At 34.8% G+C, this 15,620-nt stretch overlaps 1 protein-coding gene across 2 annotated transcripts in view; it reads left to right on the forward strand.

Annotated features, from left to right (window-relative positions):
* The window catches only part of LOC124153661, a 779,682-nt gene that overhangs the window by 521,593 nt on the left and 242,469 nt on the right, over positions 1–15,620 (forward strand). For both annotated transcript variants that reach the window (XM_046526960.1, XM_046526961.1), the window contains exon 5: positions 8,476–8,519. The gene's annotated coding sequence lies outside the window, so the exon portion shown is untranslated. The remainder of the gene's footprint in view (positions 1–8,475; positions 8,520–15,620) is intronic.

Here is a 15,620-nt window from a genome sequence, read left to right on the forward strand (position 1 = left end):
TGTCTTGATCCTATGATATTTGTATTAGTATGTAACAAGGATGAATACTTTCACGGAACAAGTTGTCCGATATTATGTCTGAATGCTAAAAAAAAATAATTTTAGTGAAAAATTCAATGACCGTTATGGATAAAATAATTCCACTGAAACTTATGTTCACGTTGCGCTATTTACCGCACTTAAAAGTGCAAAAAAATTTAGAAAACCAGGATTTCACGCCGAAGTGATTATCTCAATATATTTTTTAACCTCGTCCTCTTTTTAATTCAACTGAAAAATTCTACATTGCATAAAAATTATATCATATTATTTGGATTTGACTATTTCAATCAAAGTTGCTTGCTAGAAAGCCTTGTTGCAGAAGTCAATTACGTAATAGAATTTATATCCATCTCGTATAATCAAATTATTTGTAGCTTTCCAAGTAAACGTAAAGTAAAAAAAAGTTCCTTTTCGATTTGTTTGACAATGAAAATAGCAAATGATGCATTTTGTTTAAAAATTCTACGAAAATTCAAAAATGATCATTGGAATAAAGGGCTAATCCTTATGTTACCGGTAGATCTATTTTTGAGAACCTTTGGCAATGGGTTCTAATGACATGTATACATTTGAATAGTTACATTTAGTCCGATTTTGAGCGGAAACGTGGCTCAGCATTCTAAAACCTTTGTAAATATTAAAGATGATGATTGAAAATTCCCTGTGAATGTGAGGTAGAAAGCGTGGCTGTTGAAACTCTACGGTGTGTTTTGAAAGGGGAAGGGGATAACGATAAGGGGAGAGGGTTGTAGAGAATAATTTCGGGGAGAATGAAATCGCTCGTACAATCTTATAGCTGCGGTGAAGGATAAACATCAATGGCGATCTTTAGTTTTAACACAACGTAAGAAAATATAGAATAAATACATCAGTATACAATTTTCCTGTTGAACCTTGGCAGCCATATCAAAAATAAGATGTATATGACACAAATGTAAATAATTATAAGCGTGGTTTATTTAGTATTCCTTGAATATAGCTAACCAATTCAGGTGGGATGTAGTGGACTTTCGGCATATTAAAATAAAATAACAATTGCGCTTTTCCGTTATTATCATTATATTTACTGCCCGTTAATGATCACAAAACCATTATCTCGTTGTAGTCATCACAATAGCACATGAAAACATTACAGGAATACCTTTCGATCAAATTGTATAAATATAATGTGCTCATGTACTATGTTGTATTGGACCAGATGATGGCTCTTAAGCCGAAACGAGCCGTACACATAAATGTAAATGAGGAAAAGTGCAGTTGTTGCTTTATTTTACTAATTTTTGATAACTAGAAAACCTTTACAAAACCCCGAGTAAAACAGTAATTGATTAACGAGTGGCTCACATGTCATTTTAATCTTCCGATTAACTTACTGGCTCTACCCGTGAAAAATGTTTAATATACATTGTTGTCTACAATGATTAGATGAAATTAGGTATATAGATTTCGGCATTTGATATGACTTAACTAAAATCTTTTATAAATATCTTTAACCAGGCTTTAACCCAGTAATAAATATCATGCAAGCATAAGTAGATAAATTTAGAACACACTTGAATTCCCCAAAGGTTCCCTTGTAGGACGAGTTATCAAGGTTTTTCGCAATCACATTTAAAATTTCAGTGCTTTTTCTTTTTCCTCTCTTTTCTTATCCAAACTGTTGTTTTCATTCTACAGGTTACTTTGATCCTAAGTTAAACCTGTATTATGCGTAATAATTCTTGGAACATAACACAGCAAGGTGCATCGGTACAATCCTTAAAGGTCATCCTTAAGCCCATTATAACCAAATGTTGCTTCTAAGTAAAATCAAAAATGTATAAATTTTCGACTCTTTTCAGGAAATATTTAAACTACGTGTTCTTTTGTGCTGTAAAATGTAGTGGAAGAAATATACAGTTGCCTTATTAATTATAAATGAGTGAGAAAGTTTCACATTTTTACAATGAGAAGTCGTAAACTTTTATTTCTCCTAGAAGCAGCTCTGGATTAGAGAGAGTAAATTGATACCACTATAACATCGCGATTCTCTTATAGAGATCTGTGCTCTTCGCCATGTCATTGCATGAGGGGTGGTATTGTAGAGAAATAGGGGAAGTTGCGTCTGGCTGGTTGAGGTTTATGAAGATCCATGTGTATAACGAAATAAAATGCTGGAGTGTTAGCCTTCCCTTCGTCCGTTGTTTCGGAGGGTTTTTGGACGTTGTGTTGCTACCGTTTGCTCATCTCCGTTGATACCCTCGGGTGCGTCGGGTTGAGTAAAGAGCAGGTTGAGGATGATAAGGAGAGGTTGTTTCGGGGTCCTCTCATTCCTCTGTTTTTCTTTATGATTGACGCTTTTGTTTGCCCACCTCGCTCCGAGATGAAAAAATAATTGAGGCCGAAATAAAAGGACTGCCGAGAGAGGACGTCCTTCATTCCCATGTGCACACTCTTGCCTGCCTGCTTAGTCACACAGTGAGGCCATTAGTTTATTTTTATGTTCACACGAACAAGGTATGAATTATTTACTTTCGCTTTTATAAAACCCCGTTTACAATTCACCTTAGCGTAACTTTACCTATTGTTAACTACACCAATAAATTACACATTCCTTCAATCACATTAAAAACCGCAAGTTGACAGTGAAAACTGGTTTAAATGACTTTCGTTCGTGTTTTTGTCCATCAAGAGGCATTGGTCATAGGAGAATTTTTTAATAAAGTGGAATTTGAACATTATGCACATCATAGTCATAAAAAGTCAAGTTATACCATCGTTAGCTCTTCTTAACCAAAATATTCTAATTTTGTGTTTTCTCCTCCACCGATACGACATGTTAAATCATATGCAATTGGTGAAAAATGGTTAAATGCCATATTTCCATAGTTTAGAAGGCTAATGTCATAAAATCAATGCACGTACTCACTAGCTGGATACAAAGTCATTGAATCAAGGATTTGTTGATGAGATATACCCGTAAAAATAATACGCACAGTAGGTTTGATAAAAGCATGTAAATTAATTCCGAAATACATCCTTTACATTTTCATCATAATTAACTTTTCATTCGATCTATAAAGAGCAATAAATCACTCACTGGTTGTGTAAGTGTAAAAGTTAACAGTTGAACATTACTAGGATGGTTAAAACCTTAACATTATTATCTGGACCTTCACATTTGCATTTTTTGTAGTATTTTGCTATATTTATCGGAAAGGTAAGATTTTCTTTCTCCTTCGTAAGCATCACAAACAACAGGCAAACAATGGTTACTTATTGAGATGTCTTGTATGTACTAAATATTTATATTCTCATAAGATGGGCAGAAGACGGCAAATTTTCCCCGTAAAATCAACGAAATGGTAAACGTAACATTTTCTGGCTCAATAGCTATTTTCTGGTTCGTTAAAAGCTATCTCTTAGCTCAGAGATACATGGTTTCCATAATTTACAAAGTGAGTATTTGAGTTAAGGTTCACCCTATGTTTATCGATCGAATCCGTTAAATTATAAATCTCATCAAAGTGTTATCTTTTCCACACATTCTTTGTGCTACTTTTGCTAGGGTAACACTGGTCTTCTCAATTGAACTGCTGGGGCGTATTTCCTGTATTTCTGGCAACAGTTAGTCGTTGGGTCAGATACCGCTTTTCCCTGCTCTGACGTTAGCTTCGCTGCAAAATTGAATCAAAATGCAAATGTATCCGCACAGCCCTAGTTTTATCATTTGAAGATATCTGGGCCTATCTTGGATACCATACGGGTTACGAGCTGAGGTTGGCGTCGCCTTGCCTGTTTTCATGCAAATTCTCCGTGGCAAGCCTTCTCTCTCACTTCTCATTCCCTTTACATTCAAATTAAATTAAATTCTAATTACCCTTACCCTTACCCTTACCCTTACCCTTACATTTTCTTACTCCTTCACTCCTTACACCTCGTTTAACGATTATATGTCCCGTACATACACTTGCTCGCCAGCCCACTTGTCAGTCATGTTTCCCAGGAATTTTCACCCGTCTGCCGGATATCGCTAAATATTGTAACATCCCATCAGTACCAAATGCATATACCTACTCGGAATATGAAGTAGGCAACCCGGGGTGAACTTTTTCCCCATTCTCCGGTAGTATTTATGTGGACGAAGAGACCTTTTTAAAATATAATTTTCATTGAGTTCTGGGCATAGTTTGGGCAACCAAGACTACTCATCCATTCAGTTTTGGAAGAATAATATGTGAGGGAAATATCCCATTACATATTGCTTAAAGCATAATATTAGGATCATTTTGCTTGAGGATATTTGAAGAGGTAACTGGGTTTCAATGTCAATTGTCAAATCTTTAATTAATTATTTTACATTATATTGGTATTTGGCTATTAAGGTGATTTAGATATTGGAATTTGTGGTTGTAAACGAGGTGTGGAAAAATTGTTTGAAAATGATAAATTTCAATTCATTTCATCGGTAAATTGTCATATCTGTACTGCTAAAATATTTGTATTGGTTGAGCATAATTCGCGATTTCTTCAGCTGTGAATTTCATAAAATTAATAACGTTGTGGGGGCCCAGTTTTAGCTGTATCTAAAAATTAAAATTCATCTGGTTTCAGATTGTCATTTTGGAGGTTGTCACAAATCTTGAAGGGGAAAGAAATAAATGGTGGCATAATTCTCGGTGAGATTAATTAATTCACTGCATTCATTGGAGGGAAGATTTAATATTTCAAGACTATAACCATGGAGGGTTCAATGTATTGGTCTGCAAAAGGTGTGTTCCCGTTTTCCGTCAATATTCCGGGAATAGGTTATAGTCGAGCGATTCATTCGACTCGATGCGGAATATTAACAGGTGAACAACACTCATGTGATTTCGGTATTTAGAAATCTAGGACTTTATACTTGGTGTGAAAGTCAAAGGTAACTGTGTAATGAGAATTTCAGTCTACCGCACGATGAATGACAGTGAGCTAGAGGATATGATAAGGAATCCATTCTCTCGGTGCAGCTCTCGAAAATTTTTAATTGTTCTCCGCCTAATCACTGAAAAAGAGAGTCTTTTCTTTCAACTTTTCCAACAACCAAAACGCCACAGTCCCTTTTGTCCCTCGACTCGGATCCCAATAGCCGATTTTAATGACATCGCTGACATAAGATTTAGGGAAAGAATACCGGGACCATAGCAAAATAACTAAATATCAGCATAAAAATGATGACTGTGTTTTTAGTGACGATATAGAATAGATTTTTATACCAGGCTTAAATAATTTATTAATGTGCTAACTCATTGATATTTCATGTAAAATAAATAAATGTGAATAATAAATATTTGCGAATTGATTAAATTTTACCTGTTATTATGATGCAGTAATTCTATCACGATGTGCTTTGCTATTCAACCAGTAGATCACATTTCAAATATTTTCTTGTTATTGTCGTATTAAAGTTTAGAATTCTTCTGAAAGAATTGATCAACCATCTCTAAAGAATGCTGTTAATCTCTGTGAAATCATAGTTTTATTTAAGCATCTTCTATGTAAAGTGTCATAGCGGGGTATTTTAGCCTTAATCTTTGATGTAGGGGTAAATTGTTTCAACTATATCCGTAGATTGCTAGGAGCAAATATGCTTCAAAAAATTACTCACTCTCAACTAAAAATCAACTACTTTAAAATATATGTGCAGCTTTGAGTGAGACAAAAGCTTATTAGCTGTTGAAACAAGCTTTGATAATATACAGTCTTGCGGAGAAAAAACGATGAAGCGAAAAGTTTGGGCAATTTCCAAGAATTAATCACTCTGAAAATAATGTGTTAGGAATTTTTGCCTTAACTTACAAATATTCTGATAAAAATCAAGATATCTTTGAAAAAACGTAAGAAATTTTCGTAAAAAATTGGTTCCTTAATATAATAAATAATTGGTTATTTGTTAATATAGTTATAATAGAGCAGTTCATAAAATAATTGGGAAATCAAGGTTTTGATCCTAGCTATCAAATATTATTTCATGGTGAACTTCATCCTTGGTGTATTCAGTTTTATTATATATATTATATCAAAAATTTTAGTTGCCAAAAGTAATTATCAGATACCATTATAAAAATTATTTTAGGCATTTTTGGGGAGTTCTAAATGGTCTTTTGGAAGTTGAATGTTAAAGTAGTGTAGAACGGCTAATGCAAGAACCATTCGAAAATACTCCGACGATCCACTGTTTTGAAATAAACCAGCTTCAGACGAACGGGAAGCGATAATAGCCCCTCGATAAGCGTGCGCACTATTCCGAATGCTCTTGCAGGTTTATTTCTGGATTAGAGGAAATGGACGTGGGAAATACGGGCGTACTTGCATAGCTAGCCAGTCTTGAAGGGTAGGTAGCTGTTGGCCACTTGGATTGAAACAAATAGAAGGTATATTAATTCATTTTTTTATTTCACTTTGAATCGTTGACTATTTGCTTGTACGTCAATGTAATTAGTTTGCCTGTTTTCATGCAAATTCTCCGTGGCAAGCCTTCTCTCTCACTTCTCATTCCCTTTACATTCAAATTCTACCCCTTACATTTTCTTACTCCTTCACTCCTTACACCTCGTTTAACGATTATATGTCCCGTACATACACTTGCTCGCCAGCCCACTTGTCAGTCATGTTTCCCAGGGATTTTCACCCGTTTGCCGGATATCGCTAAATATTGTAACATCCCATCAGTACCAAATGCATATACCTACTCGGAATATGAAGTAGGCAACCCGGGGTGAACTTTTTCCCCATTCTCCGGTAGTATTTATGTGGACGAAGAGACCTTTTTAAAATATAATTTTCATTGAGTTCTGGGCATAGTTTGGGCAACCAAGCCTACTCATCCATTCAGTTTTGGAAGAATAATATGTGAGGGAAATATCCCATTACATATTGCTTAAAGCATAATATTAGGATCATTTTGCTTGAGGATATTTTGCTCCTATTTTCTGTTGCTATGGATCCATGGTGTTTATATAGGTACTTAAATCTCATCTGGCCAGCGGAGCTTGGGCTGAGTCGTATTATTTCAAATCTGTGTTTGCAATTACAATTTGGAAACTGCAATTACAAAATAATGTTACATTTACAATGATATGTAAACGTTTTATTAAGCACGTTCCGTGCAGAAAAAGAATGCAAGAGAACATGCCTGCGTATATGTAACGGTGGAGGAGCTAATGTAATTTACAGTCATATGACACACAAAAGAGTTGCTACATAAAATGTAATCTGACCACTGGTTAAAATTCTCATTATTTATAACCAAATTAGTTTATAATTTAATAAAAAATAACCTACTTCATCGTTAGTATTTATATATCGCCGTGTAGAAGTGAAATCGAATAACAACATCCGTGGTCGTTGATATGCATCCTAGGACTGCTAAAGAAGCGTTCGTTTCTATGAAATAGGGTAGGTACATATAGAGGCCAAATGACTTTAAAAAAGTAAAATAGGACACAACGAAGCTTATAGAAGCTTGGTTATATCTTATTTTACTTTTAAGGAAATGTAACTGATGGTAGAATTTGGCTTAAATACAAAATATCTTTTGTTTTTGTGGACGTCAAACGGAAACTTTTAAATAAATTATGATTTTCAATTTCCACTGGGGATAAGGAATCAATGATTCATGAACCCTTTATGTAGGCATTCATTAATTATGAATTGCGCATGATTGATGATAAAATAATATACACAAGACATTCATTAAAACTTTTGTATTGTATCATTTTCAGCAAATAGCTATTCTTTTGTTCATCCGCCTTTGTTATTTTTATTTCAAGATTAGTAGTAAGTGCATGCATTTTATGTATGAGTTTTATTTCTCATTATTGTAATGGGATATAAAAAAAGAGCACGAGAAAACTACTCAGCGTTCTTGATACTTCTGTTTCAATAATAATATTTATTATCATCTCCCTTTGATGCTTATTTGGAAAAAAATTAAACAATGAAGTACGATAGCTTTTAGCTAGAAAATTAATTTATAAGTTACTGCGGTCTAAAGTCGTTTATCAAATTTAATTGTTTATTGCTGTGTTGAAAAAGAATCCGGAGCATTAAGGATTCCTCGAAAGAATATGATACCCTAGTGCAATAGTATAGGACTCAGTGGATGAGAAACCATTTTCCAAAATCTTACCAAATTTCATAATTTTATAATGCGTGAGATAATATACCATAGGTTTTATTCATCAAATTATGGGCCTGAATTAAAACTTTATGCATAAGTATGCCTCTGTTGTATGATTTTTGTATGCAATATCAATACCCGGAATGGGGATTCAGGAAACATACGATTAATTACATATATAAGTGATTAATTAACGTATGGCTAATATAATTTTATGACCAGTTGACAGGAATAATTTTGGAGCTTAATTATGTTTTTGCATTCAATCTATTTTATTTTTTATTCTTTTGCAGGTCACTCCTATGAAGCAACTGCTTCGTGCAAATCGTATGCAGTGGTGAGTAACGTCTTTATTATATTGATCATTTCATTAATTTAATAATTTCTCCATATATTTGTTGCTATTTAATACACCTAGTGACAAAAAGAATAGCTCTAAGTGGAAAGCCTATATTCTTAATAATGCCCTATTTATGCAGGGAATAACCTAAGAGAGGAATTCGATAACTTTTCAAGAGTTTTACTGAAGCTATATTTACAAAAAAAAAGTCTCGATGAGGTGAAAAATCGTTCGTTGCTTATTAGTAAATGCTTAAATTAACGAAGCAGTAATGGCATTATGGTATATTTAAATGAAAAAAATCATTAAAAATAAAGAAATCATTAATTACCAGTTCATACATTGGCTTCTCGGGCACAAGGGTATATTTTTAATAAATGTCATTAGAAAAACAAGCCAAACGAAAAGCAAAATGAGTCATGCTGGCAAAGGGGTTAATATGTTATATTGTTCATGTTCTCTTCTAGCATGTGTATTTCATATTGCATAGCCAGATCTTTTACTCCACTGAACAGGATTTCATACACGCTCACTCATATGAAATGTTTCTCGTATTTATGAACGCTTGCAATATTAATGACACGGAGACGAGTTACAACAAAGAATCAATATGCATCTATAAACGAAATTAATCATTTGTCCAAAATAAACAATGATAAATATTTAATTTATGACAAACTTTCACATCAATGAATGAATTGGTATTTGCTTTAGGGGACCCCTTGTCCATGATGTCCAAATGAAATCCATTGAATAAAAATGAAAATATTCCATAGCAGCTGTGTGTTCTTAATATTTCTCAATAAAATTCCAGGGAATAATTTCATTGTTAATATGGGCGTTTATCCTGAGAAAAATAAAAAAATACTACTTAAAAACTTGAAGATAATGATTATAAGCTATTTTAAATTTTTTATACACTATTACTGCTGTCTACTTTAAGGGCCTCAAATCCTATCATTCATATTATTTCCCACTACGTAACTTTTTATGTGACTGTGAAATAAAATAAAGTTCATAAAGGAGGTTTTAAGTTACCTATATCACCTTTTTTGTTTCTTATCCCAAGTAAATTCAAATAAAACCATTCGGAATAGGAATTTATTTCTTTAGTAATTTCCCACATACTCCTTACTTTCCACTTTAAAATGTCACAGTAAAACTAACATAAAAAATACAAATATATTCAAATATAATAAATTTAGAGAAATAAAAATGCATCAACGGTAGTGGTAACAACCTTAATAATTTCCAATCAAATGGGAGAGAGTCCAGAATGGCTAAGTTATAGCAAAACAGGAAATTTACTGTAATATAGCACATATAGCTTGCGTTTCCTGTTGAACGTGACTGCTTTTTGCCTTCCGAGATAACGGTTTCAAGTATCCTTCTTACTTCAACATATACCTACACTAGCCTCACCTAACCGATTCTTGCTTCCTTTTATACCGATAAAATGCAAGATTAGAACCTGAATAACGATTGAGTCATTAGTTATCGCGCTTTCACGTCACGCACCCTTTCCTAATGAAAATCAATTAGGTTGCCCGCATATCATTCGCAGTCAATTTAAGGCTCCCATTTAGTGAATCGCTTCGGATCTCACGCGAGATAACGAAAGTCTTCCGTCTGCTTCCCCGAACCCCAGCCCAAGCTTTAGCCTCAGGGATTGTATTCTTGGGACGGCGTGGTGGTTAGTTAGCATGCGCACGAAGGACGAGGTCTGGGGGCGATTGAATGCCGGAAAGGACGTCAAGCAGCGTGACACATTTTGCCTCGTGTCGTTTGCGATTGGACAAATGCCTGGGTGTCTACCCCCATTGTCTGACCGCGGGGAATTCCAAGGAGCCCGCGCCAGGGCCTCGTTCAAATGTCAGCGAGAAAGGGGAAACGTCGGATGTATGTGTTCCTAGGCAAAACGTTCTCGACAAAATTATCAGTGTTGTCCTCAGATAGGGAGCTCTATTTTCCAAGATAAGGGTAGATACCACGGGGGTCGCGCCGCTGTAAACAAACTGAGTACTAACTGCCAAGTTTCCAAAAAAAAAAAGCTTTTCCGAGCCGAGTCATGCGATGAGTAGTGACTGAAAATATTTAATTCCTTCTGAGCCTTCTCTTGAAAGCATTTAAAATATATACTGATACATATGAATCTCCGTGTTTTTTTTTGACGTGAGTAATATGAGGATATTTTTTAAGACTGCTGCTTCGATTCATCAATAATAATGTTTCATAAAGTATCATTGTTACGTGGTATTTCGCGTGTTTTAAAGACTTCATGAGCTATTTTTTCAGGTTTTTTTTGTGGTAATAAACACAAATTAAAGAATTATTAGCGTCAAATATTTCGTGCAAATAATAATTATACAAGCGCATAATGAATTACTATTTTCATTAGACCATTGCAGTATTTTTCTCGGACGAATGGACGATAAAATTTTAAAATGTGAGAGGGAAAACATTAACCTCCATATCCCTCCTCCTCTGCCATCATTTCACGTTTTAATTTTTATTTTGCTTGTCTTCTTGTGTTGGAAGTATCCAGTGGATAAAATCACATGTTTATTCTTTTGATTACGAAATTTGCTGTTTGCATGCGATATACATTTTAAATAAAGTTTTTGACATAAGCCTAACAAAGGAGAAATATTATATACACATAGTCTTAGAGGACTAGGGAAACCTCCATTTTACTAGAGTTCACGACGGCAGTTGCTATTTCAGTGTAGGCATTTAATTGATTCATTTTATGAGGGTAAATACAATAACGGTTTTGTTTATGCTCATAAACCCATTGCAACAGTTATGACTAGCATAAGTAGAATTTGCGTATAGTTATGGATGGAAATCAGAACCTTTGAAATTCCACATGTATTTAATGAGTAATTACCGATTATTTACGTCCTAGTAAGAAACAAAACACATTTAAAACACCAAGGTACAAACAAGCTCAAAACATTTCTTACATAGTGACACTCTTTATAGATAGTACATTCCGATTATTCTATTCTTGACAGTGGTGTTTTTGCGTCGCGATGTATTACCAGATGCACAGCGGTGAACTTCAAATTATTATGAAATTAAAAGCTATTTTTTTAGAAAAAAAATATACTCGTAACCTTGGTGTAGCGTTGTGTATTTCTAATGTAATTATAGAAACGGATTTATACACAGATTTTTTTTTAATATTCACGGTAGCTCTATTGAAATTCATTAGGATGATGTATATGCACACGATATTTTTTCGTGTATAGTTTCAATTCTTGCATTCTCTTTTATGAAGCCTCTTTCATCATTTCCGAAAGGAAAACCCATTAAAAATTCCAGCGGTAGCGTAGGCATTTAGTGGATGCGATATAGCCCCTCAAAATATCCTTCCGTGGCGATTAAGTCATTTCTATTCAATTGTGTGGGAGAGGATTTTCGACCGATTTGGAGTGGTATTCATCGCCGGCTTCGGGGGTCCGCAGATCGAAGGGAAACTCAGCGGGAAGTAAAAGGCAACCGCTCTCACCCTCAGGCAAAGCCGAGAGCTCAAGTTGGCGGCGATAACCGCGGAAAATTTCCTTTCCTGCCGGATTCAGCCGCTGTTAACAGCCCCGAATTCTTTAAGCGATACCTTTTGTGCCGATGCGTTGAGGAGATATTTTATGGGTTTGGGAAAAGAGAATGAGTTTTTTTTCACAATTGTTTGATTTTCTTTAGATGTTGGTGATGCATGCACAAAAAACGCCGCGGGGGGTATTCTTCAATGAAGGAACAGAAAATGTTTTCCTTGTTTGCTATTTGATAGCATTTTTATCGTTGATTTAACCAGAAAATATGTGCAACATAATTTGATCAACGTTTTTCTTGCGGGCATACCCAAATAAACGTATTCGTCTAAGAATAATAAGAATTTTGAAATAAAATGTTTAGACTTGCCAATGACTGGATTTTCTCACAATAAATAATTGAGCACCTATTTTGATGTAATTTCCTTAGAAAACTTATGTATTATTTATTTCATTATTTTTATGCATACATTTTTGTTATTTGATGATGGCTCAATTCTGGTCTCATGACCTTGGGGAACATCTAAAGCGCCTTCTCTTTGCTATTATCATTTGTAAAATCAAAATGCAGTAGTGAATAAATCATCATTATTTTAATAAAGAAAGAAAATTGAAGCTAAAAATTCTAAAATAACAACATTGTCCTACTTATTTCATATGAATGTAATTCCTTATCAGAATACCATGTTACCTTGCGACGCAATCTTAACCTAAAAAAATAACCGAATCCCTCCCTCAATCACCCAGGTGTGAAAGTGGACTACGGTTTTATTAGGCAACGGAAAGTATTTCCTTTTCCCCATTGAAAAAAAAAATTCTTCTCAAATCCACTTTATTGGTGGTTTTCATCTAGGGAACCATATTTTCATTCATCATCTTTCTTGGATATCCAAGCCTGAGTCTTTTGAATATCGCCGTGCGAAACATACCGGATTAGAAGTCATTGAGCACCCCTTTTCAATTTCAAAAAAAAAACTTTTTTTCTCTTTCTATTTGGCAGTAGTTCTTATCTGGTCTCTTTTATTTCTCGTACTCCATGCTACATTCAGGAAGTATGCTAGGGATAAAAGTATCGTAACTTCTTCCGCATCTATAATAGTTGATCAGAAGTATTGATTACTATTCATATCTATTTATGTGAAGACTATGAAGCCATTAAAAGTTCTTCTTTGATTTTTTAAAATTTTATTTACTATGATTCCATCAAAAGTTTTAATTATTCATTTAAGTCAATTACAAAGGTATTGGCAGGAAAAAGTCGCAGTTTATTCTTTGGATTGTTTAAGCTAAATTGTCTTCCGTCTAAGAAGATAAAAAAATCTTTGTTAATTGTACAGTCTATTTAATTTCGGAGTGTAATTTAAACTTCTGGTAAGCACGAAAAAATAAGTAGATAACCCCTAAACATATAAAACAAAGCTGAATGTATTTTTTTTCGGTCATTTATAGCGTGTGAACTCCATTTTCGCGGCTTCTTCATGCGTGAACTGGTGTCCTTCGCACAAAGGAATGTTCAGCTCGAGTTGGATTCGTGCAAATGGGAGTGAAAGTCAGTCGAGGGCCACGCGAGCAAAAAAAAAAACATCGCTCCGGTCATTGGGCCGTCCCCCGCGTTCTCTTTTACGGCCGCTCATATCTGTGCGGAGTCCCCGGGATTAACGGGTGGACATTCGTAGAAGGTGGCGGCGGAAGGATTAAAGCTCCGTTCCCGACTCTGCACTTTGGATTGGCGGTCCTCCTGGGTACGGCATCGAGTCCAGTGAGAAAGCTGTCGAAAAAGGATTCCCCTCGTTCAGGGTTAAGGTAGCTACTTGGAAAGGAGGTCTCCTTGATGTTATCACTTGTACGAAATATCAAGGTTTTTACTTGTTAGCCTTATTTGTGGTATCTTAAGTCACACTCGGCCTCCATAAATCAGTTGGTTGAAGAATATTCCATCATTTTTTAAAAATATTTTGTTTTTTCTTGTCCTCATTTATTTCTTCACTATATTTTTCAGTTTCTTAACGTATTTTTCCTCGCCGTTGAAAGGTTTTTGAATCGTTTTCCCCTGGTTCGACTAAAAGGTTCGACTAAATGTGTGCATTTTATATCCACTACGACGTTTTCCCCTATGACAGTTTTTCAACTTTCGGTATCCATAAGTGTCGGTAATAAGAACTTTTGCATTAGTAATAAAAATTGCAAGGCAAGAAGACTTCAAAATTATCCTTTCCTTGATAGCACATATTTCTTTGCAAACTATATGTAAGGTTCTCTGCATTTGCTTACAAAATAATGTTCACTTTTTGAATTCTTGACATACAAGACACCAATGATTTAGCATTTTCTCTTGGAGATAAGTTTTAGAAAACTTTAAAGGCTGAAGAATGGATAAATTTGCAAACTTCTTTTAAGATTCAAAGCACTAATGTGTATTACGTTGAAAATACTTATAGTATTTTTTTGGTCCTGAATAATATCAAATCTTTCGAATCTTATTTTTGCCATGCATATATATCATACATTGAATGCTTTCGAGACTCTTGATATTTATTTGACGAATGGTAAATTCTTATTCCACTGAATAGGGCAAGAAAGGCTTAGTTTTCCTGCAAGTTCTTATATCCATGCAGCAGCAAATAATGCATTTATTTTCTTTGCACAATTATTCGTGAGCGTGCGAAGAAGTTTCTGCATAAATCATGGGACTACCTCTCATCTCTTAGCCAATTTCCGTTGCATCGATTCCCTTTTGCAAGTAATTGATGTATTTTCAACTGCCAAAAGCTCTATTTATACTTTAGTTTTTATCTAGGTTTATAGCTAAACCGATGCTTGGCAAGTACTAATGACCTCTTCTTCCAGTGAAACTTGATGTAGGAAAGAATAGTTCGTTTTCTTCCACCCACATGTCTCACCTCTTTATAATGTTTAGTAATTGGTATCTGAGAAATGTATAACGTTCATATGTCATTAGTCTGGTTCTTCCAAATATGCATCAAGTGTTATGGTATCTAAATGCACGATTTCAAATGTGATTAAGTTCTACAACCTGCATTAAGTATTTGCATGCAATGAGACGCTATAATCTCCAGAAAGACACAAAAAAGCACCTCGGCTTGATGGAATAACATTTGGCAAGTTATTAAGGTACGCAGGAGAATGAGTAATTGTGTGCTTTGGGAACAAGGATTTGAAGAAAATAACTTTTTTATATCGCATTTCACCAGCACGATGTGAACAAAAGTTTCATGTGAACTTCAAACTTATTACTATGTTCTGCCATATATCTGTCTTCGAAGGTAATTGAGTACTCTTCACTGCATTGTTATGCTCAATTCCCTCTGACCTTGATTATGTTATTGACCGGTAAACTTTTTTTCAATTCTTGTGATGCGCTGTGTCTCACGAAGCGACGAAAGAGATTTTCGGCCGACATATGAAGATGCGGTGGTTGCTAGAGGGAAGCGTTTGGTCTCTTTCCATCCGAGGCCACCTATAACTCAGCCCAGTCAAGGAGGAGTTGAGGTCTATTCTCGCGTGAAATGAAGAAATGAACGTC

This window comes from Ischnura elegans, chromosome 2, assembly GCF_921293095.1.
Source record: "Ischnura elegans chromosome 2, ioIscEleg1.1, whole genome shotgun sequence".
In the NCBI taxonomy this organism is placed as follows: Eukaryota; Metazoa; Arthropoda; class Insecta; order Odonata; family Coenagrionidae; genus Ischnura; species Ischnura elegans.